At 34.2% G+C, this 24,576-nt stretch overlaps 1 pseudogene; it reads left to right on the forward strand.

The window, feature by feature from the left end:
• Nucleotides 1-17,429, forward strand: part of LOC112690173 — a 59,691-nt pseudogene extending 42,262 nt beyond the window's left edge.
• The last annotated feature ends 7,147 nt before the right edge of the window (nucleotides 17,430-24,576 follow it).

A 24,576-nucleotide genomic window follows, 5' to 3' on the forward strand; every position in this document is an offset into this window, starting at 1 on the left:
TACATGGTATAACGTAATAATAATATAATTAACATTTCGTTATCTTTGTCAAACTTAATCGTTCGCGCTTCATTCGGTTTGAAAACGCGTTTCATGGACAAGTTATTGTCCTTATAATAGTCCATATGGCGCCGATTTTCGTTTTCCATTCAACGTACGCACATTCAAACAAAAATATTATGATTATATTATTATTACTTTTAGGTGCAACTAATTAAAATAATTAACGATTATGTTCAATAACAGCATGCACACGGTACCGTTCTCAATACAGTGGGTATTGTATATGAATAAGATGAACGTCAGTGTAATATACTATCGTGACTTGCAACATAATATAATATTTCCTGCGCGATGCTCTTCCGAGTGGGCCAGCAGATGTTTGGGATGAAACACAATAATATAATATCGTAATGATTCAAAAGGGTAGAATATTCAAATAATACGAAAAATATGTACAATTATCGAACTGATATTATTATATAACTGCATATTTTTATTTCGAGAAATGTAAGTGTATATAATTTAAGAAAATTATGCCTGTTTGTGTTCTGAATAATTATTAAAAAAGCCGTAAAAATATCTTTTGTCTAACAACTAATTACAGTACACACCATTTAACTGGATCAAATGTTTGTTTCATTTCAAATGATCATTTTTTTTTTTCAATATAAGTAACTTATAAGCACTATAAAGCGTAAAAAAACTTATTTCGTATATTTTTTTCCCAATTTCAAAAAAAAGTTATTCCATTATAGTTTAAAATATTATTTTGCACCCTACAAATGTTCGCATTTAACAATAAAATAACTATAGTAAAAAAAAACTTTTTAAGTATTTTTCTTTTACAAAAACACATTAATTCTCTAGTCTTAAAAACGTTAATGTTATTTTAAACATAAAAACGTTTCTTTAAAAATTAAATATACACTTTCAATCTCATTTGAAAAATAAAAATAAAATTTTTCATTCAAATGTAAAAAAAAATAATACCTTTAATAAAATTATCAATTTAAAAATATTGTTACAAAACCTCGAGAAAATAATTCAAGTTTCGTAATAAAACGTGTTTTCATTAATATAATTTCGCAATAAAAATAAAATAAAAGCAAAATTAATATTATTATTTTACATTTTTGTGTAAATATACATTGGCTATTTTTCATTAGGCAGTCGAATCAATTTTTTTTTTTATACTTATAATAATTATAAGGTTTATACTACTTAGCATAATAAGTATAAGTAAAAATAAAAATCACATGATATACATGATTAAGAAGTCTATTTGCTTAAGGAGGACGAATCAATTTAAAATTATTATCTCTTTCGATCAAAATCCGTAGGTGTTTTATTTTCGTATTAACTTTAAAAAGTGTTTAGAGTCTCTATTTTTAATAATATTTTCGTTTTATTACCATTTTCCTAAATCACATAATAAACTAGTTAATTTCTACTTTAATTTTCACTCGGTAACTAAATTGAAATTTCGTGTATTTCGTTAATTGTACCCATATAGATGTAATTGTCGTATAAGGTTATTAGATATTAATTATTGTAAACCACTGTAGACATACAGCTAAATCCTTTGCGAGTGTTAATCAATAAATAAATAAATGACACTCGAAAAGTAATTTCGTTGTGTGTAATCAAAATCAACTTTTTTTAGGTCCGCGCTCTCGAACAAGGGTAATCAGTGTAATGAGTTGTATTATTATATAGGCATAATGTTGTATAGTTACATAATTATAATTCATTGTTCAGAGTAACATTTTAGTATATTATATTAAGCCAATCGTACAATGCATACAGTTTATGGTATCAAATTAATAAATGTATAAGTAAATAATATAAACAAGTATTAAATAATGTTTAAATAATAAATATGTTGTCTGTGTATTGTATTTAAACGTTTTGTACACGTATTTAAATATAATCATACTAATGTCATAATACATCAGGCTGAGCATTTATTTATTAATTTCTACGTATAGGTTACATTAATTTATATAATCTTTCACGAGTATTAACCAATTACTAATTGTTGTTTTATTCTATTATTTTATCAATTGTAATACTTAATCTGAATGCATGAATGCATAAAACTTATTCGTAAATAAATTATTATTTTTTTGCTTGATCATCGGCTGCTCGGTAGATTGTGTATCGTTACTTCAAGCGGTTTAGTGGTGTATACGGTTTGATGAAACCAACATAAGACGAGCGGACTATTAATTTTTCAAATGCCCAAAAACGATTCGCCGTAAACGCCTATTTGACTGCCGCAGCACCTCACCGTCATCATTAGCTTTGGTACACGTACGGTAACCGCGTTTTGTAATTTAGTCCATAATAATCCACAGTCAGCTCTCGCACCCTCCTCCCTTATCGCCCATCACCCATCGTTCTCGCACGATATGACGTATTTTATCTCCCGGTCATTGCATTGTCTTGTAGTGTGCGGAGTGTTTAATCGAACTTATGGAACGAATAATATAACCAGTGCGTACAGGTATATAATATGGATAGGTAATGATGGGGAGAGAGAGAAGAAAAAACTGAAATCCCATTTCACGTACAAATAAACCATTAAAAAAAATTAAAATTTTCCGCATCACGGACGGTATTACAAAAACCGTTTTTGTTTGTTTTATAAGCCGCCCCGTGGCGGCTCGGCCGACAAAAGGAATAGTACCGCATCACCCTGCCGCCACGCAGAAGGCGTGATATTACCCGAAGTCCTTTATTTTGTTTTCCTCCTTCCCCCCACATGTCGACTCACCGTGCGGGACGTAAATCGTTTAAAGTCGGACCTTACTCTGCTCTTTCTCTGCTCCGTCTCCCGTATTATTATTTTTTTTTTTTAATTGATCTATTTTTGGTTTTTGAGAGACAAATTACGTTCATAAGCGCAGTACATCTACCTGCTGTACCTGTGCATCGTCATAATATGTATATATTGTCAGTAGTTTATATTATTATATAACACAACGAACCCGCATGGTTTCATTATTATTATTATTATTATTATTAGAGTTATTAGACCAATAATACAAAGTAGACTCGTGTGAAAATATCGCGTTATCCTCGGAGTTCTGACGAGATAATACTACGGCCGCGTACCCACACACGCACGTACTGCCGATAATTAACGGAGACAAATATAAAGATTTGAAAAATCGATCCGAGACGAAAAATACGCGTTCGCAGTAAGAGTGCGTGTTATAACTTAACGCGCGAACTGCGTCACACACTAGAGATGACTCGGAATTCAAATATGTCTCGCGGGTATTGAGTTTTCATTAATCTCGACCGACGACCAGTGCGTATCGTTTCCACGAGAATATTATAACAAATGCGTGTATTTTTTTTATTCATATATTTTTTAAGTGCAACAAAACCCGTCACACGTACATATTGTACCGTGCACATATGGACGGGTGATTGTGTGTGCAGCATAGCGTGTGGGCCCTTGTAAGCAAGTCGCGGTCGTATTATTGTTTATATATTTATTCAACGAGTTTGCGGTCATCGGAAATCTATACGTTATTACAGATCATGCTGGCAACAGACGTAGAAACGCAAATTATTATTATTATTATTATGTTGTTTTATTAACGAAAATGATCGTAAGTGTTAATAATTTATAAATACATTTATATATATATATAATTCACTTTCCACTCACTCACTTATTAATCGTTGCAACTCAAAAACGACAAAAAACGCATATACTAGAAATTTGATAACGTTTTTGTTGCTCAAGATGTACGATGAGAAGAGGTTTTTCGAAAATTCCATTTTCAAGGGTAGACACAGTTTTGGGCTGGATATATGATTTTTTACTTTTTGTTTACCTGGGAACTATTATATTTTGCTCAGTATGTTAATTTCAATAATTATCGAATGAGATAATATGTAGATTAATATAATATAAATTAATACAAATAATATCATAAGAGTATACAATGATTGTGCGCTTTTTTCAACCTTAATTTTTTAGGTTTAGTAATTGTTCTAATCTAAAACAATCACAATATCGCCCATTCGGGTCCGGATAATTCATCTAGTTCATAATAATGAACGTCTTGTAAGAAAACACCGGTACACCAATGGATGTTATTTTCTGACTTTTCGTTCTGCATACTGGTCTACATGCAGGCCCGTCGTAATGCAGCAGCAGAATGGTGTTATTTGTTCATTGATTGCTAATATTAAAACGATCATTTTGATCCAAAAACCGTTCTACACCCGCATAGGCCACACGTTTGACAAGAAAAAATGTTATCGAAATCTTACATTAATAATAATCATTATATTATAATTTGTGTGATTAAATTATAAGTATTTTTTGTACGAAATCGCAAATAAAGTTACGTTTATGAATGTTTCTGTGCAATATACTTAGAAGTCATTATGCAATAGACCAATATCGAGACATATGTTTTCTCATCAAAATCTATACGGTTCATACTATAAGTAAAGAACGTTTATAATAGTGTGATTGTATTTAGCGTACCAAAATTATTAACAACAGACTTTGTAAAAAGTATTATTTATAATTTCTCACTGTATACAATACAACATAATGCAACGAATACGAGTAAAAGATGCGTTACTATGGTATCTTATTATATTATTAAGTTTATATAAGAATATAACCTGCCTAACTTACCTGCATAATAAATCATTCACTTTTACGAATTAGGAATTAGTCTTAATTGCCATTCTTAAAATGTTGGCATCTTGCGGATTTGTCAGTTCTTCTTGAATGCGCTACGTACAACGTGCACAATTGTGTTGCACCTTAAACACACGCATAAATATTGCAGCAATACACTACTCGATACCTTCCGATTACGACATTCAGGAAATCTATAATCATTCGTTTCAAATGTTGTATAAAAATATTTTGCGCCACATAAAAATTTAAAACAACATCATCACGTTTACTTTTGAAAACACAACCGATCATAAGTACTTCTATAAATCAATCGAATACGATGAAAGGTATTTAATGGGTGTGTTATATTATTTTTATAGTATATATTATATGTACCAAAATGTTTAAAACGGTCATAAAGGAAATAAGAACAGAGTGAATCGTGAACAAATCGAACACCTGTTGATATTTATGATCATAAAGATCTAATATTTACGCAGCGCATTTATGCTTTTTGTACGCAGGCGAAGAGAACTTAAATATAATATCCTAAATACCTTTGAATCTCTATTCGAAATCGGTTCCGGTCGAAAAACCTGCGACTGACGTTGAAAATAGAACGACGATTTTGGCCGCCGTGTTGTATTACCCTGCGACGTCGTTAAGTACATTTAATCGCGCATTAACGATTTAATTTTAACAATCTCATCCGCATTAACGAACACATCCGGACGTTGGTAAAATATTTCCGGATTTATTTTCTGCGTTGGTTTTCGGTTGAAGACTATATCAAAGTAGCACAAATACGTTTATGTGCGTCGACGGTCTCTTTTCACGATGGCGGTTAAAAACATGAAAAGTGTATATTTTATACAAATCGCCGAGTAAAAATTGATTTTATTGCCACGTTTTATGCATATAACTGTACACTGTACAATGCGAAAAGTACTGGTATACGTGCGCGTGCGTTTGCGCGTGTATGCGTGTGTACGAAAACCGAATAATAATAAGCGAGTAGACAAGCAGTATTTTACAGCTATTATACTTCGCATTGTTTACCAGTTAACTTGATAACAATTCAACGATGTGGTTTCCTTTAGAAAAAAAAAAAACGAAAATTTAAAAATAATAATAAAACACAAATGTGTGTGTGTGTTTGTAAATTAAGCGAACAATAAAAATGAATAGTGGATTTGAACCGACTTTTATTTTTATAAATCTTTTTTTTTTTCCCCGTTCTCTGAAAAGCTCAATTTCCTTGTGCAATATTATATTATATACATGTTTATTATTATTTCGTTTCGTGTAATTTTTTTTTTTTTTTTTACAACTCGGGAAAGCGATAAAATAAAAACGTTGATAATAGAACAACAGTGCGCGTGTACGTGTGTGTACGCGCCGCTCGCGAAAAAGAAAGAGCAGAAAAAGGCATAAAAACCAGCGACAATAAAATGAAAAAAAAAAAAAAAAATAGTGGGCAACGTTTTGTTGGCACAATTTACGGCAAATAAAAACGAACGCATCCGGACTAAATGAAATAAACCAATACGACAAGCGATGTCCGGATGCGGATATAAAAGGGATAGAATCCACCCTCGTGCACGGCCGGTAGGTTAGGTTTTCTACCCCCGCGCTTTATTTATTTTGTTTTTTATTTATTTATTTTTTACGACGAAACGAAACTAGGGGGGGGGGGAGAAAGCTGTAGGCGAGCGCGCACGAATGTACAGTTTTTATTTTTTTTTTTGTTTCGTTCGTTCCGATTGAAAAAAATTAACTAGACAATGAACCGTCGCGCACACACTCGTCGTTCGCGCGCACGCACACGCGTACGTGCGCGTCGACTGACCGGTCGTCATAATATTGCTGTTGTTGTTGTCGTTGCCGGCGTACGCACGAAAAGTTTCGGCCGCGGCGCGGAGGCCTGAGCGGTAGCGCGGGGCGGAGGAATACGGAACACAATATTACAATAATAATAATATAGTCAAATAGACAACAGATTGGACGCGGTGCACCCGTTTCTCTGTCCCTCTCGCACCTAGGCCGTCGCGTGACCATCATTAATAACAACGCGTCGGCCGCGGGTGATTTGTGACCGACCCGGTGCGACTTATGGTCTGCGATCGACCACTAATTGCGTTATTTCCTATCGTTCTTTTCGGCGTGCGCACTAACTCCAACGGGTCGTGGACACAGGCCGCGGGGGAGGGGGAACACGAAATCGCTATTGTAGGCGTATGAAAAAAAAAAAAAATGTATATATATGTAAAATATAATACGTACGCGCAATAGCCTATCCGTATACGCGGTCGGCGGCGACGGGAAATCAAGATCGCGGCCATCCCGGGGGCAGCGGGTAACCGCTATGTTGTACGCGCGCAAACGGACCGACGGGCGGGCGAAGCAAAGCCGACCGAAGAGCTCCGCCTCTTGTTCTCGCCGCGTGTGCACGGGGTGCTCGGCAAGTGAACGCGGTCGCGCGTATTACCGGTACACACCTGCAAACGTTACCGCGTTTGTACACGTGGTTACCGACTGCGCTCTGTACAATCCGCGTAAACCCGTGCACGCAGTCGTCTCGTTCATCCTTTCCATTTTTCTCCCCGTCGCTCGAACGGCCCGTATTTCTCTCGTCGGCCGAGAACCGATTCATATCGTTCGTCGGTCGTTATACGTTTTACCTAGCACCAACGTAACGTCTCGTTCTCGGTGCACGAAATCAATCATGACTTTGCGATGTCCACTTTACACACTCGCAAACATGTTGACTCACTCGCAAACATGTTGACTCACTCGCTGCTTTCCACGCCGACCAAAATTTTGAACTTTAGGACGCAATTTTTGTACGCAGTTCGGCAGTTCGGCGTCCCGACTTAAAACCGCAATAACACTTGGGTCAACTCTAACCGAGATGATTTTTCGTAACTCACCGATCGAACTGAAACACTCTTTCGATGATTGTGTTTGGAATGGTCTTAATATGCCCGATTTTTTTTTCTTCAATCTAATACAATTCTTAGACAAATTCATAATTATAATTTATTCGCACGCGCACGATCATATAAACAGAACACAAGACACATCCTACCAACAATTTTAAAGATTTTTAATAAGTGAATATTTTTTCCGAACATAGAAACGCATGAATACTTATATACGGTATTATTCTCCTTCAATAAATCTCATGATTAATTTTCTAGAAATTGAAATGTAAATTTTCGTTATTTTTTCCAACTCACTGAGAACAATGTCTGGCACTTTATATCTGTGTTCTAAATCTAAACTACGTTAAACATTTGTGAAAAAGTACGATTCGCCTCGGAGACAATAGCTTCAGTGTATTATAGTAATGTATAGCCGTCCGGAGGAGTAATGTGTGTGCACACAACACTACGCATAATAATATAGTAAAAGCCTATAGGAGACGACGGAGCCGAGTGAAACGTACGATTCGTACGACTACGTAAGTACGCGGGTATAATGTATAGACTTACATTGCGTACATATAAATAGTTTCCTGTTTATACAGTTTGAGTGTGCGCGTTTTTTATTGCTTATTTTTCGTATCCGTCTCACTTTGTTGAACTTGTTTTGTCAAAGAATCTATAAATGTCGTTGTTTCACACACTCTAATACACATCGCATACACGCACATAGTGTGGAATGTTATGTACCATACATTATACACGTAGTGCGTAATGCGGTTTACGGTATAAAATAACATTCACACACACACACACACACACACAATGTATGTATATAAATGTGAGTAGAACCCCTGCAAGTGATTTCAAGTAAATTCTTACAAGGAAAGCTATTGATATCTCTAAAGGGTGGGTGTTACGTATATACATACAGTACCATTGGATATAGTACACATATAAAGATATTATGCGCATAAATCGTTTTTAAGGTGTGTGTGTGTGTGTGTATTATACGCGTACAAAAGGAAGAAAACAGAGAATATATATTATATACAATACGTGTGTATGTATGTGTTGAGACCCATTTTGTGTCATTTCGTAATAGTCAAATCGAGTTACGTTCGTCGACAGTGAGACGTTCAAATAAAAATCTTCGACTCGATGCGCGTGCGTGGGGGCTTTTACGGGCCACTAAACAAAGTGCGTTTTTCGTGGCAAAAACTTTCCTTATATTTTTTCCCCTTGCTTTTTCGCATCGACAATCTACCCTGGCCTGTGCGATCCTGGCAATCGTCTCGTCGTCTTCACGCCACCTATCCTTTTCCCTCCTCAAATACACACACACAAATGCTCATACGGAGTACGTGTATCCACGTGAGTACATAAGGAAAATTGGTTGCCGGCGTTCGGTGGAAAATAAATCAATTGAAACGTTAAACCCGTCGAGGGCACTGGCCGCACGCACGCTACACGCTTCAGACGAATCTGTTGGAGAAAAGCGTACGCCATTAAGGTATACTTAACTCGATCATTTTTTTTTCTCTTTAAACTTTTTTCTCCGTTTCCTCTACCGTCCCATTACTTCTATACATTATATGTATATACCTTCTTCGCCGTGGCCTTTTATTCGCGCAGGGCTTCCAATTTGAGCATCCATTGTTTTCCGGCCGAACCACGCGCGACGTACTTACGGCGGGTGGCCGAGAGTCCGCACCACTCCACCCACACCACCGAAACGTACAGAACAAATGGAGCCCGGGGCCGGTCTAATGGAAATTAAAACGATTCGTTAAGCTCGCGGCAGTGGCTGCGGCACGGTGATAAAAAGAACTTTCCACTTAAGCAAATCTTGTTTTTCTTTTTGGTTTTTATTTTCATTTATTTTTTTTTCGCCAGATTTATTTTATAAAAGAAAATATCCCTTTTTTTCCATTTCAGTTTGATCAATTGTGTAAAACAATTGGCTTCAAAGACCTATAAACTTCGTAAGCACGAGTTCCCCCGGGACAAACGTTGTTGCGAACTCGGCCGGAATTTTTTTTTTCCCCCCAAAAAACATTTGCTACACTTTTTACCTACACACAGTATATTAAATAATATAGAATACGACCGAATAAAATGAAATTACGTGATTTCTGCAGAGCGCGATAATAGTTATTCGGTATACTGCTGCAGGTACAAACGTGATACGTACCTACACGCATATGCACAGATGACAGCCGTACTAATTTCGTGGGCGTATTTGCGGTTTGTTTGAGTTAATAATAAATTACAGTATACCGCATGTAGCGTTCATTTTATCAATATCGATTATGTTCCTATACATTACACGTGAAGTATTTACACTCGAACGGTATTTTAAAGAAATCATATTTTTGCCGACCCATCGATATAAAGATTTTTACGGCTTAGGTATTGTTATGAAACGTGAAAACCATTTAAAAAAAAAATTCGATGATTTGTATGCTTGTGTAATGATATGTCCATATGAATACATGGATACCTTGGGGTGAAAATTTTAGTTAGGAATATTCAATTATACACATTATAAACGTATTTAATTTTAAAAATTTTCAACTTCACGTTTCTTAATTTTATTGATCATCGACTTCGATAATTTTTAACTAATTCATAGCAACCCGGTTATTATTGCATTCTCTTGTTAACCAGATAGATTTTGATTTGGAGCAGCGATTTGGTAGATCCGTCTCAAACCATTGTAATAATTGGATGGTAAATTGGATTAATTCCAATTAAAAAAACAATAAAATTGTTAATTAAATTGTAAATAAAGGGACACATTATTACAGAAGCTACTCTTACAGGAGCAGTGGCATTTAGTGGTGGAAAAATGTTAATACCAATCCCAATGTTTGTTAGTTTTAAAAACTCAAACAAATAAAATATAAAATTCGAATAATATTGGAGTAGTTTTATGCTTGAATATTTATTGCTTTAATTACTTGCATCGGTGTTTTTCATTACCGTACAAACACTACCCTATATTGCGCAAAATGCATTACCTAATAAGGCGCATGAGAATAGAATGATAAAATCAAAAGTCGAAACGTTATAAGCAACACAATTGTACATCATGAATAAAACTTTTAACGTTAGGGCATAATAAAGATGGTGCAACGGATTATAAAAACTGCCGTAAGATCTTTATTAGGATAATATAATATATATTTGTATATATGATCAATAAGCGTTATAACTATAAGCCGTATAAACATTTAAAATATGCGTTCCCAATAAATAGTATAAATATTATATCATATATTGCATCATAAAAATTTAAAGTTTAGCGTCTATACTCTAGCTCATAATAATTGTTATCAGGTATTAAACATTGTTAAATGTCTAAATGTCATATATATGTATACGTATAGCTTTCAAGCATAGCTGTTTGTACTCATAGACCTTACACTAATAGACGGAGCATGGGTATAGTTCCAGCGGTTAGACGTGAGAGCGCTATTCTATTATTACTCAATTACTACGCACATGCGCAATAGAATTTCAGGTTCAGCGATCGTTTGTTGCATTTTAAAAATTATTGTATGATAAGATTATATATATACATATATATATATATATATATATATTATATCATTATATTATACGTTTATAATTAGGTAAAAACATAATCATTTTTATTATAAGGTTATTCTTTTAGGGACTAATTTTACGGGATTATTTATTATGCAAATTGATTTTTAAATGTTTTAATAATAATATACTGTATAAATATGAGAATAAACATATTTTATGTTGTCAGACATGACAACACTGATATGAGAATAGTCGTGGTGACCGCACCACCCAATCCCGCCAACCAGTGATGCTCCGTCTATTAGTATAAGGTCTATGTTTGTACTGAATTATTTAACTATATCAGTTTCTTCGTATCATTAGTGTCGTGCTGTCATGTGTGTTAAATTTATTATTTCGGTGTATATGACCTTTTTTTTCCTATGTTTTGGCCCACTGAATTTAAATTTTCTAAAAATTGGCCCTCTAGTAACTTTGAGTTACCCATCACTGATCTAGAGAATTCGGTGTATATTAAAGTTTACAAAATAATTTTTAATAAACCTTGTTACATAGTATGTCAGCACCGCTCACCGAGGTGAAGCCAAGTCCGATGAGTTCCGGCGAGAACAGTTGGACGCATCATAATCAACTATAACGTCGAAACACTGCACAAAAAAGACGACGACTAGATGGACAACGACTTGCCAATTGACTTGCAATGAGTCACCGACGAATGAACGGGTACCTACTTATTTTTGTTGCACTCTTACTCTTATTAAATAAAATGATTTTTTTAATTGCCCCTCAGTACTACATCTAAAAAAGTCGAACGGCACGTTGATGACATTGAAAAGTCTGTCTGATTCATGGAAATATCGCGGTATAGTCATGTAGAATGGCCTTACCGTGATGTTGATCAGTGATCTGGATACCTATCATTGAGCTGCATCTCTTTCAGTAGCAGTCAATAGTCTAAGTGAACCAAAAGATCTGCCCGGTTTGGCTCATTTTTGTGAACACGTATTGTTTATGGGTAAAAAAAAGTATCCGGTAGTAAATGAATTTGCTCTGTTTTTAACACAAAATAGAGGGTCCCACAACGCGAATACGGCAAATAATCATACGAATTATTATTTTTCTACCAAGACGGAATTACTTCGGCCATCATTGGACCGATTTGCTCAATTCTTCCTCGAACAATTATTCACCAAGAGTGCAATCGAAAGAGAAAACAATGCTATCAATTCTGAGCATGAAAAAATGTCGCTGATGATTTTCGACATCTAACGCAGTTACAAAAAAGTTCAGCCAATCCAATTCATGCTTACAATCAGTTTGGAACGGGAATAAAGAAGACTTTGTGGGATATTCCAAATTTAAAAAATATTTGTATACGTGATAAACTATTGGAGTTTGATTCTAAATGGTATTCTTCACATCTAATGCATTTAGCGGAATTGGAAAAAGAAAATTTAAATACTTTAGAAGAATTGGTTGTATCTCAATTTGAAAATATTGAGAAAAAAATATTAACATGCCATATTGGACTAATCTCATTTATAAAGAAGAACAGTTGACGACTAGAACTCTTGTTGTTCTAGTAAAGGATATCAGAGTACTTCGTCTTAGATTTCCTATTCCTAAAAATAGCAAATACTACAAAAGCATGCTTAGTTAGTATTTGAGTACTTTATTGGGCCACGAAGGTCCTTCGAGTATCTTTGATGTTTTAAAAAAAACGAGAGTGGTCCACTATCTTTCGTGTAGTCATAGAATTGAAGCTAGGGGCGTTGAGCTTTTTTAAATTGATGTTTATTTGACGAGAAAAGGAGTTGATCGTGTTGATGACGTATCAAATTAATTTTTCAATAAATAAATATATTGAAACGAATAGGACCCCAAGAATGGTTCCACGATAAAAATAAAAATATCAGTGTAATATAAATCCAATAATGAATCGCCTATGGACTATATTAAATTTTATCAATTGTATTCACAAATGATTACTATCAAAATAAAAGTTGTTTTAACGGCCGAGTATTTAATACCAGAATGAAGAACGGATCTAATTCAAAAACTTTTATGTTAGACCTGATAATTTAAGATTTACAGTTGTTTCGAAAACATTTGAAACCAAACTGATTCCGTAGACAATTATTACGGGACATTATACAAAATTAATAAAATACCAACGGATATCTTAAACGAGTGGGAAATAAATAATTTATGCGAAGATTTAAAAATGCCATCGAAGAATGAATTTATTGCTACTGATTTTAGTCTAATGCCAATTCATATAGATGAACCGGATCATCTATAAATTATTTACAAATCTTTAATCTCAATATCATGGTTTAAAACATACACAGTGTTCAGATTCCCTAAGGTATTTGTTTCAAATGATTTTTTTACCAATAACGAAATAACTGATTAATTCCACACCATTATTATCAGTTTTTCGTGAGATTGTTTAATGAAGATTTTATTGAGTACACATGGGATGCAATTGGTTTTAAAATGCAATTGAGTGGATTTAATTACAAATTGGTTGTTTTATTAAAACAAACTGTGGATAAACTATTAAATTTTAAAGTTGATCCACTACGTTTTGAAATGGTTAAGGAAGAAGAATTTTATTGAAAATATAGAAATGGAGCAATACCACAGTGCAATGAGATACAGTTCTATAATTTTATCGAAAAATGCATGGACCCCTAATGAACTATTACATGCCATTTATTTTTAATCGAAGACGTCGAAGAATTTACTGGACACATATGTTTATGGAATCGGTTATTTATGGTAACGTAGACAGAAATCAAGTCATAGAACTAATAAATATTTTTGAAAAACTGTTCCTGGTTCTTAATGAATTTGGGGAACTATTGCCACGTTTAATGGTTAGGTCAAAAGAAGTGCAACTTGAGAATAGGGAAGACACGTTGTTTAAAACTACTAGCGACCATCATAGCAGCTCAAGCGTTAGTATTGATTTTCAATGCGGTGCTCAGTCTACATAGAACAATTTGATTGTCGTCCTTTTTAACGAAATCGTTAAAGAATCTTGTTTTAATACAATACGAATACAGGAAAAACTCGGATACATAGTGTTCAGTTTGTCAATAATTGGACAGTCTTGTATGCTAAATAAAATAGTATTTAAGTACTTGTTTTGTAGTAGAAATTCAATTTGGAATTACATGACACTGACACAGGATTTAATGAGCTGATGCTGGACAATTTTTGACATATGTAGAGAAAACTTAAATCAAAAAACACGACAAAAAATGCTGTGATACTTTTTCTAAAATTGAGTGTCGGTTGTTAGTCGGTCGTCAATCGTTTATCGTTTGATTTTATTTTCTTTGGTACATTTTAGTTGTCATGTTTACTAACTACTAAATAAAATACTTTTTGGAAACTATTTGAATTAATATGAAATTTACATTTGAAAATACTAATTTCTAATAAAAACTTTTTACTTTTTTAAATTTTATAAAAATAATTTGAAAATTTCTGGTTTAATTCGTATGATGGTTGATAGCTCAATCAATTAGCTTTGAAATAAAATAAAAATTACTTTAAAATATTGAAAAATGTTGAAAAAAAATAAAATAAAAACATGGTAGGTTTAGTTTTGCTAAAAAAAAATTAAATTATCCAAAACTTAAAAATAAAAAATTAGACCTTCTCTTTCAAAGGTATTTCTTTATCATTTTTGGTGTACTTTCATATAACGTCGGCCGGTCACTTCCGGTCACTTTCAACAATTCCAAAATATGTAGTTCAAATGCACACTATATAAATACTACATTTTGTTATGATACAGCTAAACACTTGTGTACATTTTTAGTTTGATGCTCATTTGAGTAAATTATTTTTATTATCTTTATAAAATATTTCCACTCTTTATCGTATGATAAAGTGGGCTACTGTTTCCTACTTCTTAAATATCTTTTATACATGACTCCAGGGGCGGATGTAGAGGGGGTTCAGAGGATCAGCTAACCCACATTTAATATTTGTTGACAAAATTGGCTCCTTGGAAATTTTTTTCTCTTTTTAGACCTTGATTTGGACTCTTGGACAGTTGGCCCATCGGAGTTACTTGAAAAATGAATGCCATGTATATTCAAAATTTAAAATTTTTCAATTCATAATTTATATTTTAAATTATATCGTTTTAGTAGAAAGTTAAGTAAATCATATTTTATTCAGTACGTTTGTTGCGCTGATAAAATTAGATTATATTTATTAATCGTAAATAAGTCATTATCGGTGGTATCACGAATTCTAAAATGTAATATAAATATACTTATACACTTTTATAAGCATATTGTGTTTTATTTTTTCTCACAAAGTATTCATTTCTAATTCAGTTTCATCCCTAATAAATGGCCTCATGAAATGCCTTGACCCACAGTTCCCCGACTCTGAATCTGTCCCTGCATGACTCTAAATACTATGTATATATTTAGTACACATCTCACATGCAAAATGCCAAGTGCCAACAAAGCATTAAAATATTATTATTGTCACAAGCTTGAGATACTCAAAAATGAATAATCTTCATTCGTGTTTGATAACACGGTAACAGATTTATGAGAACGTGAGATGTTACGTAACAGCGTGTGATGGCAGATTTCGGTGGGTGTAATGATTCGACAATAATACATGTGATATATTCATTAGTTACCTTCAACCGAAACCCAACCGCTAATCGATGGATTCCTTTGAGCAACACACGTGTAGATTATCGCTAATACATTATAATGCGCCTATGAATCGCCAAGCAGTTATTTTTGCGTGTTCTGCGCGGACGAGACGTAGAATTGTCGAGCCCACCACCGTGCAGCTGTTGAACTCGCTTCTGATTTTTTAATTTTTTCACCGTCAACTAACGCATAAATCAATGTTCGCATTGAAGTCGTGGGCATGATTGAGATCAATAACAGTAAAAGATAATTACTTATCAGAGGGGACGCGGAAACGAATTAATTAACCGTTGCCGGAGGTTGATCGTACGGTAATATTCGCTTGCACGGTATACCTTATTGTATCTTATTTGGATCGTTTACAGTTTATTTTTATAAAATACTTTACGATATTGTCTTGTCAAGACGGCCACTGCGTGCGACACGCGCGTTTCGACGGAATTCGGTCGCGTGTAAATACGATTTAATATTTTATTATTTTATTTTTTTCGCAATTCTTCATTGTTATTTTACATTCTCCACGCGTAAACCAATGCGCGCACATACCCACCACGTATATACGGTGCGTTTTAAGGGCTCACAAAACGAATGTTTACTATCGGCGGCGGCGGCGGCGGCGATCATTAATAACGCGTCCGCGGCACAATGGGTGCCGATCCGGTAGGCGATGATTAGGCGACGGTCGCGCCGGCAATACAATGAACTTCGGGTTCATTAAATGCGGTTTGTCAGGCGACTCGTTGCCGAAGTCTATTATCAAATCGTCCGGATAATTTTGTTAATAACAATGACACAGGAACGGAAAAGAAAAATAATAACGATAACGATAATAACAATAAATATGAAAAAAAATAAATAAAAAAAAATCGACGGGCCGACGGACGATGGGGGCCGAAACGAATAGAAATAATAATTATTATGAAGCGCGCGGAAGGGCGGCGCTGGACGGGAGGAACGGAAAAATCGTAAACGAAAAGCTTTGCGGTCGTGGGTCGTGCACGATGTACGAATAAAAGGAAACGGAAAAGCCGCGCGCGTACTAGCTGCGCGGCGCAAATGGCGTTTTTCTCACGGCACAATTAGCTTTTCGGAACGTTTGCGCCGACCGCGGCTCTGCGGTTACGGACTTTCACGGTCATAATCGACGACGCGTTTATCAATAACTTACCGTCGATTGTTGTGCTTCGTCGAGGGCCAGGCTTCCGACCCCTTGCTGTGGGGTCTGGTGCCGAGAACGGGAACGATATTAACGCGTGTGTTGTTGTACGCCAAACACGCGCATAATTCGTTCTCGACAAAAACCGAGACGATTTCCGCGCGATGTGACGTGTTCGAATGACGATTTGCACGAGACGACCTATTGGTCAGTACGCGCGTTGTTGGTGTTACACTCACGTACACCGTAAGTGTACACCAGGCGAACCCGTACCTAAGTAGCCCAACTACGCGTCGCTATAGAGGTGTTACACTTACAGGCACTTCACGAACGTCAAATGACCGCATCTCAATATCGTTTCTTCGCAAAAATCATCCGGACTGATAAGGGTTCAATGTTTGATTAAGTCAAAACCCACGAAAAAATATAAGTCATAGTCATTAAATATTCGTCATCGGGCTATTTATAAACAGTTTTGTACACATAGTAATATATTATCTTATGTTATATAAACGCAACCGATTACAGTTATTCACCCGCGTGTGTGCGAAACGAATAGAAAACCTCGGGTCGCACACGTCAATAATGTATTTTAAAAATTAACTTTGAAGTTTGAACCAGCGATTTCCGTGTTGTTTTAAATCAACAAAACTACTTTAGTCGCCTTTGCCTATCGCTGAACAATTATTTATTATTTCGCACACGCGTATACGTATTATTGTTAATATTATATAATATTAACCTTGTTGTAGCTTTACTCATACGTATACAAGTTTTATCCTAAAAAGGTAACCTACGTGAATTGCTATGACACTAGTATTAATTAATAAATTGTGTGTATCAATTTTGTGTTTGATATTTTTTTAATTGATATAAAAAACACTTAATTACTACTATATACATAGACTATTGGCCAACATAACTATTGAATGTATTGATTTTCTTCCTGTATACATTCAACATTGTACTGTACGTTCGCCGTATAATAAATAATATAGGGGTAGATTCATTTCACGGTAGAACCGTTTGATTTTTACCGATTAGTTTACCTATTCCGTGTAGGCAGACTTAATACGACGTAACTTATGCTAAATAAATAAACGTTTTAAAAACACCGCTAATAAACAGTCGGGAATCAAAAAACAACTAGACGTGAATATTATAAATAATACTCGTATAAAACACATTAAATAATATTAAGTTAATTAATATAATATTAATAATAATAATTATTAATACACTGGAACGTCCGGTTCTTCAACCCTAAAATGTATAAATACAAAAATGAGTACAATTTTTAGCACGGAAGCAGACAGTGTACGGTGAACTGTAACTACCATAATTGTTTTTGTTTTTTTGTTACAAGCGTAAATCTAACTAACTGTTGAAACCATATCGAAAACCGATTTTTCCAGATTTTTATATTTTCTATCGATGCATAATTTTATTTAGATACATTGTTCAGACAGCACGCTTTCAGCCAGTTATTTACTCGCACGTTTTGGGTTAAAAGGAGATATTCTTTGAGCGGTCATCGAGTGCAAAACAAACAACGCTTCACATGAACGTATAAACTGCATTTGTTTCCGTTTCGTGCTTGTTTATGCAACGTTATTGTTGACGTACGTAACATTATTTACGCATACTTCTTAAAGGGATCCCGGATTCGGAGTAATGCGTTAATCAGTAATCATGATAAATTTGAATCACGGTGCATGTATTATTAAATGTTGATCAAATGCACCAACAGAACATCGAATTACATTTCATATATTGCAAGCGAGTAATGTTTTTTTTTTTCACTGAGGAACTTCTTTTGTCCGACCATTGAATTGTGGGTACCACTTCGCGCTGTGGCGTCGAACTTTTAAAATTTCAAACCAAATAAAAATACAACGGCTTCTCAAGCACCCCAGCGGCCACAAGTCCTCATTTTTACTTTGCATAGAAAAATAATTTGTGCTCTCACATTACAAATATTAAACATGATTCATACTAGTTTGGCATGTATCGAAAAACACCGTGCCGAAAAATATTTTATTATGTATTTCAATTTAGGTAATTCACATTTGAATGTTTCCGTTCCTTTCATACAAATAGCGATCCGACAGATTCCGTCCAGCATTTCTCGCGAAAATAATCGCGAGATCAGAATATTGCAAAGTGCAAACCATAGATCTCTCTGATCCTCGGCCTCATTTTAAAAATGTGATCAGGCCGCGGCCTGATCTAAGCAGAGGATTCGGCGCCATTAACTTCGCGCAAAAACTTTTCACGTCGAAAACTGTATTCAAACGGCGTTCGAATGTTCAGAAGGGACGGATAGTTGTTTTCGGGGTGCGAAGAAAAAGTGAAAAAACTCAAAAAGAATTCGTACCACGAACGGTCGAGTGTTTCGAGTGGGACGAGTGTTCGGTCGCGCCGCGGTCTGGGAGCAACGGGTGGGCCAACGGTGTCCAACGGTTGTGCGACGAAACGGCGACGAACACTGCGCGCACCAAATGTTCGCTAAAGACAATTTTTCAACACCGTCTGACAATAATCGTCGAACACGCGACACGAACACCGCCTGCGGTAAGTCGTACCATCAGGGGCGGAACTAGGGGTGAAAGTCAGGAAATCATCTCCGGACATAACATTTTAGAGGGTGTAATTTTTGTACTTATCAACAACTAATTCAATATTTTTGACTTTGTACAATACTGATATTAGGTTAAAACTCAACGAGTATGATATCACATTACTCAATGTAAAAAAATTCTCCAGAATAGTATTTGATTATTGGTCTGTGATAGGGCGTATTTTTAATATTTACCCCGGACGTAAAAATCCCTAGTTCCACCTCTGCGTATCATACCATATTCGTGCCGTCACCGCACGTAGTTGTTTTACGGGTTTTCGCGCGGAAAAGTTTACTCCCGTTACGCGCGTGACGGTATCGCTCATCCGACGATGCGCATTACATTATCCTCGTCGCGATTGTTATTTACGCGCACCTCGACGATCATAAATACACTCCGCGTCCGAGCTTTATTGCATTAACGTCGTCGCTGTCGTTATTACTATCGTTATTATTACCTCGCGCAATTAAAGCGTAGACACAACTGCGGTCTACAGGTACAGTGTACGCTACCACTCAATCAACGCCACTGGTAATGCAATTAAAACGTCCTATCGCGGACTTCACACAAACGCGCACACATCCAGTGTTTTCGATTCGTATACGAGCGCATATAAAACGCGCAAACGAGCGACCGGCGAAAAGACGAGTAGGAGAGAAGTTGGTGTATCGTTTCGTGTACATAAATGTACAAGTACGTAATAAATACGCAGACGAGGGCGCACTGATTGTTACTCATTAACAATCCGTCGTACGCTTTGTCAACGACTCGTACACTATTCTAATTAAGCCCTACGCCGTAACACGCGCACACAAACGAACGTATCTCCACCGCCACGACGTACTTTCCCCTCGGCGCTACGGATAACGGATACGCCGTTCCGTACACTGATAAATACTAAAACCACACGATTTGTGTAATCACTGACCTCGGAAGAAGCGTGTAGGACGGATTTAGATCCCTAGAGTATTTTTTATTTTTGTATTTTTTTTTTCACAGTATTTTATATCTTAGATATTCTGAACGATACGATGAAAGTGTTTGAACATAGCAGATAACTGTATTGATTCGTTTTTCATTTTTTAAACGTGTATTACGCGTGCTTACTACATATCGCATTATTATTTAAAAAAAACCTTTTACATACTTAAAATTTAATTTTTTGACTTTTAAAATTCCCGGATAGAAACACGTTATGATTTAAAGTTTCCAATTAAGTTGTATGTGTTATAGTTATAATATTATTTTATGTTGTAGAGACTTTAAAATAACAGTATTCATATGTTACGTAACTACATTAGATATATGTGAATTATTTAATTTAGTATTGAGAACTTTTGATTAAGTAGTTAAATTAACATTAAATGCGAAACCTAATAATTTAATTTTTTTTTTCCCATTCAACAAGCGTACAAGCCAAAACAAGAAAAAAAATTTGTCCATTGCGGTAACCACAAAAATGTTTATTTCTTATAATACAATTATAATCAAAATAGTAACAAATAAAAAAAAAGAGTATTTTTTTATTTATTATTTTATTCGAATCAAACCTTGCAGTAGTAATATTTTATGTACTTTTTGTATTAGATAGTTTTTCAGTGCGTTAGTGATCATAAGTCAATATAAATATTTTCTTAATGGAGGATGGTTTGGAACAATTCCCTTTAATCCGTACTCCCAACTATTTGTTTTTAATCGGCTTGCAGCAAAGTTAACTTTCAACCCTATATACGTTGTTGTTCTTGGTCGTTCGATGCTGTTTATTTAGTGTGAAATATCCTGCACTGATTTCACGGAGCAAAAAAATAATCGAGTCGGTTCATAAATTATTTAATACGTAGCCACTCGCTTATTCGACGAAAACGATAAAAGTTGCACAATTGCACACACCATAACACGTTCTATATAATAATATTATTATTCGCTCGTATATTTTGTTCTAGCAAAATTTTATAACCAGTAAATAAAGAATACACGTATACTATTTCACTGTGAACCCAATATATTTTCACGCTTATATATATATAAGGTATATTAGTTAAAATAACAAAACCCCTCGTATGTGTGATTTATATGTATATACATATTATGTAATGTATACAGTACACAACTGTATGTAAGTAAAAACGAATGTCGGAACGCTTTCTAAGAAGTTATTCAAATGAATAGTCTTGCTATTTCTTTCCATCTGTAAATCGTTATAAAATCGCATTTTATTGTAACATGCACGAGAAAACTCGCATACAGTTTAAATTATATTGGTACAAATAAAACACTCTAGTTTATTACAATATTCATGTTTATTCGTCTGGATAATAAAACCCTATATGAATCAATTTTCTATTTTCATTTTGTAAATGTCATTATAATCACGTGCATGAAATATGTATAAAGTCGAATACGATTCCATTGCTATTGAAAGATTTCAACGAAACTTTTAAAAAGTTACTTCTTATTTTCTTAAGATACCTTGTCCTCCACATGATTTCTCCCCGGTCCTCAAATTTTTAAATCTTAGTAGTCTCACTATTCAATGGCATAATTCTAACTTGATATTTTTTTCTAGACTATTTAAGTAATTAAATTGATTGTCCTACACTATTTTGGCTAGTAAACTTTAAAGTCTCTCCCCGTCATACTTGAAGCACTCCTCTCTTTCATACTCCATTTCCCTCATCAAACTATTTATTAAACTCTCCTATTTATAGTCTTTAGAGTATTAAGATATAAGATGAAACCCCTACTTTTTACTATCCCTAAATCATTAATCAATTTTCTTATTACTTCATTGATTGTACTTAATTATTATGTTATCTAATTTTCTTGTCTTGATCTGATGGTTCGTACTATTATTAAAATTAAACAAAAAAAACTTCGATCAATACTTACTAAATAAATACGAAAACAATTCGCTTTGAAGTTAAGAAGTTTGAATTATTGAATAGAAGCATTGAACTACATGATTTTATGTTGTAAAATCACAATACATGTGTCAAACTGAAGTTTTAGATGAAAATAAAACTATTTTTTTTTATTTTTCTTGTAGTAGGTCAGATATAACCGTATACATTTTAGGTGTTATATGTTTGTCGGATAATAATATACTTCCAGCCTTTGTGTTTGTATTCGAAATTAATGGAGAATCATTGTAATGGAAAAACAATTTGTATCGGAGTGCTACAATTTTGTGTTAACTACATATAAAGAACTAAAGACACGAGTGTGTCCTGCAATAAATCATAAACAGCATCATATAAAAAAAAATAAATATCGGTCAACATCATCTTTGGCAAATATTTTATGTAGAAAAATATTTTAGAAAGAATTAATGTTCAAAAAATAGATTTCTTTTGTGCAAATAATTATAGGCAATGTATTATTCATTTAATGATTTATTTGTTTATTTGTGTGCGCCCCAGTATGGTTCTTAAACAATTTAAACACTCGTAAATCCAATAATGAATCGTAAGTTTTAATCGACAGTTTTATGTTTTAAATAAATTAAGGAAATTTTTATTATAAAATATTAGTGTTTAGAACTAATATTATAATATGCCGTAACATTTTTTTTTTTTTTTAATTTAATATACTTTATTTTTTCATGTTTATAAATTATAATAAATAATATTATTATGAATCAGTGAATATTAAATCATTAATAACTTCAAGCCAATAAACATGATTAAAATATCAACTTTGTAAATTAACACGAAATCATTAATTTTATTCACTATTTTTCGAAATGTCTATAGATAATTAGCAGCATATCTGTAGGCTGCTTTGTTCTGTTTTTGGTAAATTATAACCAGATTCTCTTAGGGTTGGATGATCTACTAAATTGTGATTACATAATTGTTCATCTGCTCATCTCTTCTTCCATTCTTCCTTCGCGATCTAAATGTTTGTCCATAACGGATTTCTAGATTTTAGTCCTCTTTCGGGTAAATAGTAAATAAATATATAAGTATGTTTAAGTATATAATGTACTATGGAATGGAAGCTGAGGGGGAATTTTTAATTTTTCTGCTGGTTTTGCTTTATCGGCGTCATGACACAGATTAGTTCAACAGTTCATTGCACAATGAATATTCAAATTTTTCTTTATCGAGTACTCACCGACTAGTCATAAAATTATAAATCATTAGTTGTATTAACCGAAAAATATTCTACTATTTAAAATCACAGCAGTTACTATTTCGGCATAAGGAAAAATATTTAGTTGAAGAAAGGGCACAATCATCACGCATTCTTTTGATGTGATGTAATTATTAAACTATTATTAAATTATTAAACATATCAATAACAAAAAAATATTTCTTAATCAAACAAAAATAAAGAAATGTGCAGCCCAGTCCAATGTCCAAAACTGTTTTGACCATTGGAAATGCGATTTTTGAAAATTCCATTGGACGTAATAATATAGGTACATTTCTAAATGCATTTAAAATTAATGGGTACGGTAGTATTGAATGTACGCTGACCAGTCGGTAAACGAGCGGTATTTGAATCTGATATACATAACGAAGATAAATTATTTTTATCTCAACATGAAACCGAAATATTATGATTGTCCTCGTGTACGGTAGTGCATTTTTTTCGCGGCTTTTCAAATTTTCCATCACGGACTTTGGTCGTTTTTTTTTTTATTATTATTTATTATAGACACGTTTCTCTCCGTTTTTTTAAAAGCATCATGGACGCCGGTCATGGCCGGACACACTAATCACTGTCGCGTCGCATATAAGCCTCGCACGTCACGTGTTTATTATAATATTATTATAATATAATACACCGTTTGTGTGAGTACAAACATACACGCGCGCGCGCGCACCCATCACCCTATTATATATCGAACGCAATATGTCACTTTGCCGGGCGCATAAAAAGTTCACACACAAGTTAATTACGGTGCGCGGCCGTCGTCGCAGTCGACGCTAATGACGCCGCGGCGGTGGCAATGAAA

Source organism: Sipha flava, unplaced genomic scaffold, assembly GCF_003268045.1.
Source record: "Sipha flava isolate LNK unplaced genomic scaffold, YSA_version1 491_pilon_pilon, whole genome shotgun sequence".
NCBI lineage: Eukaryota > Metazoa > Arthropoda > Insecta > Hemiptera > Aphididae > Sipha > Sipha flava.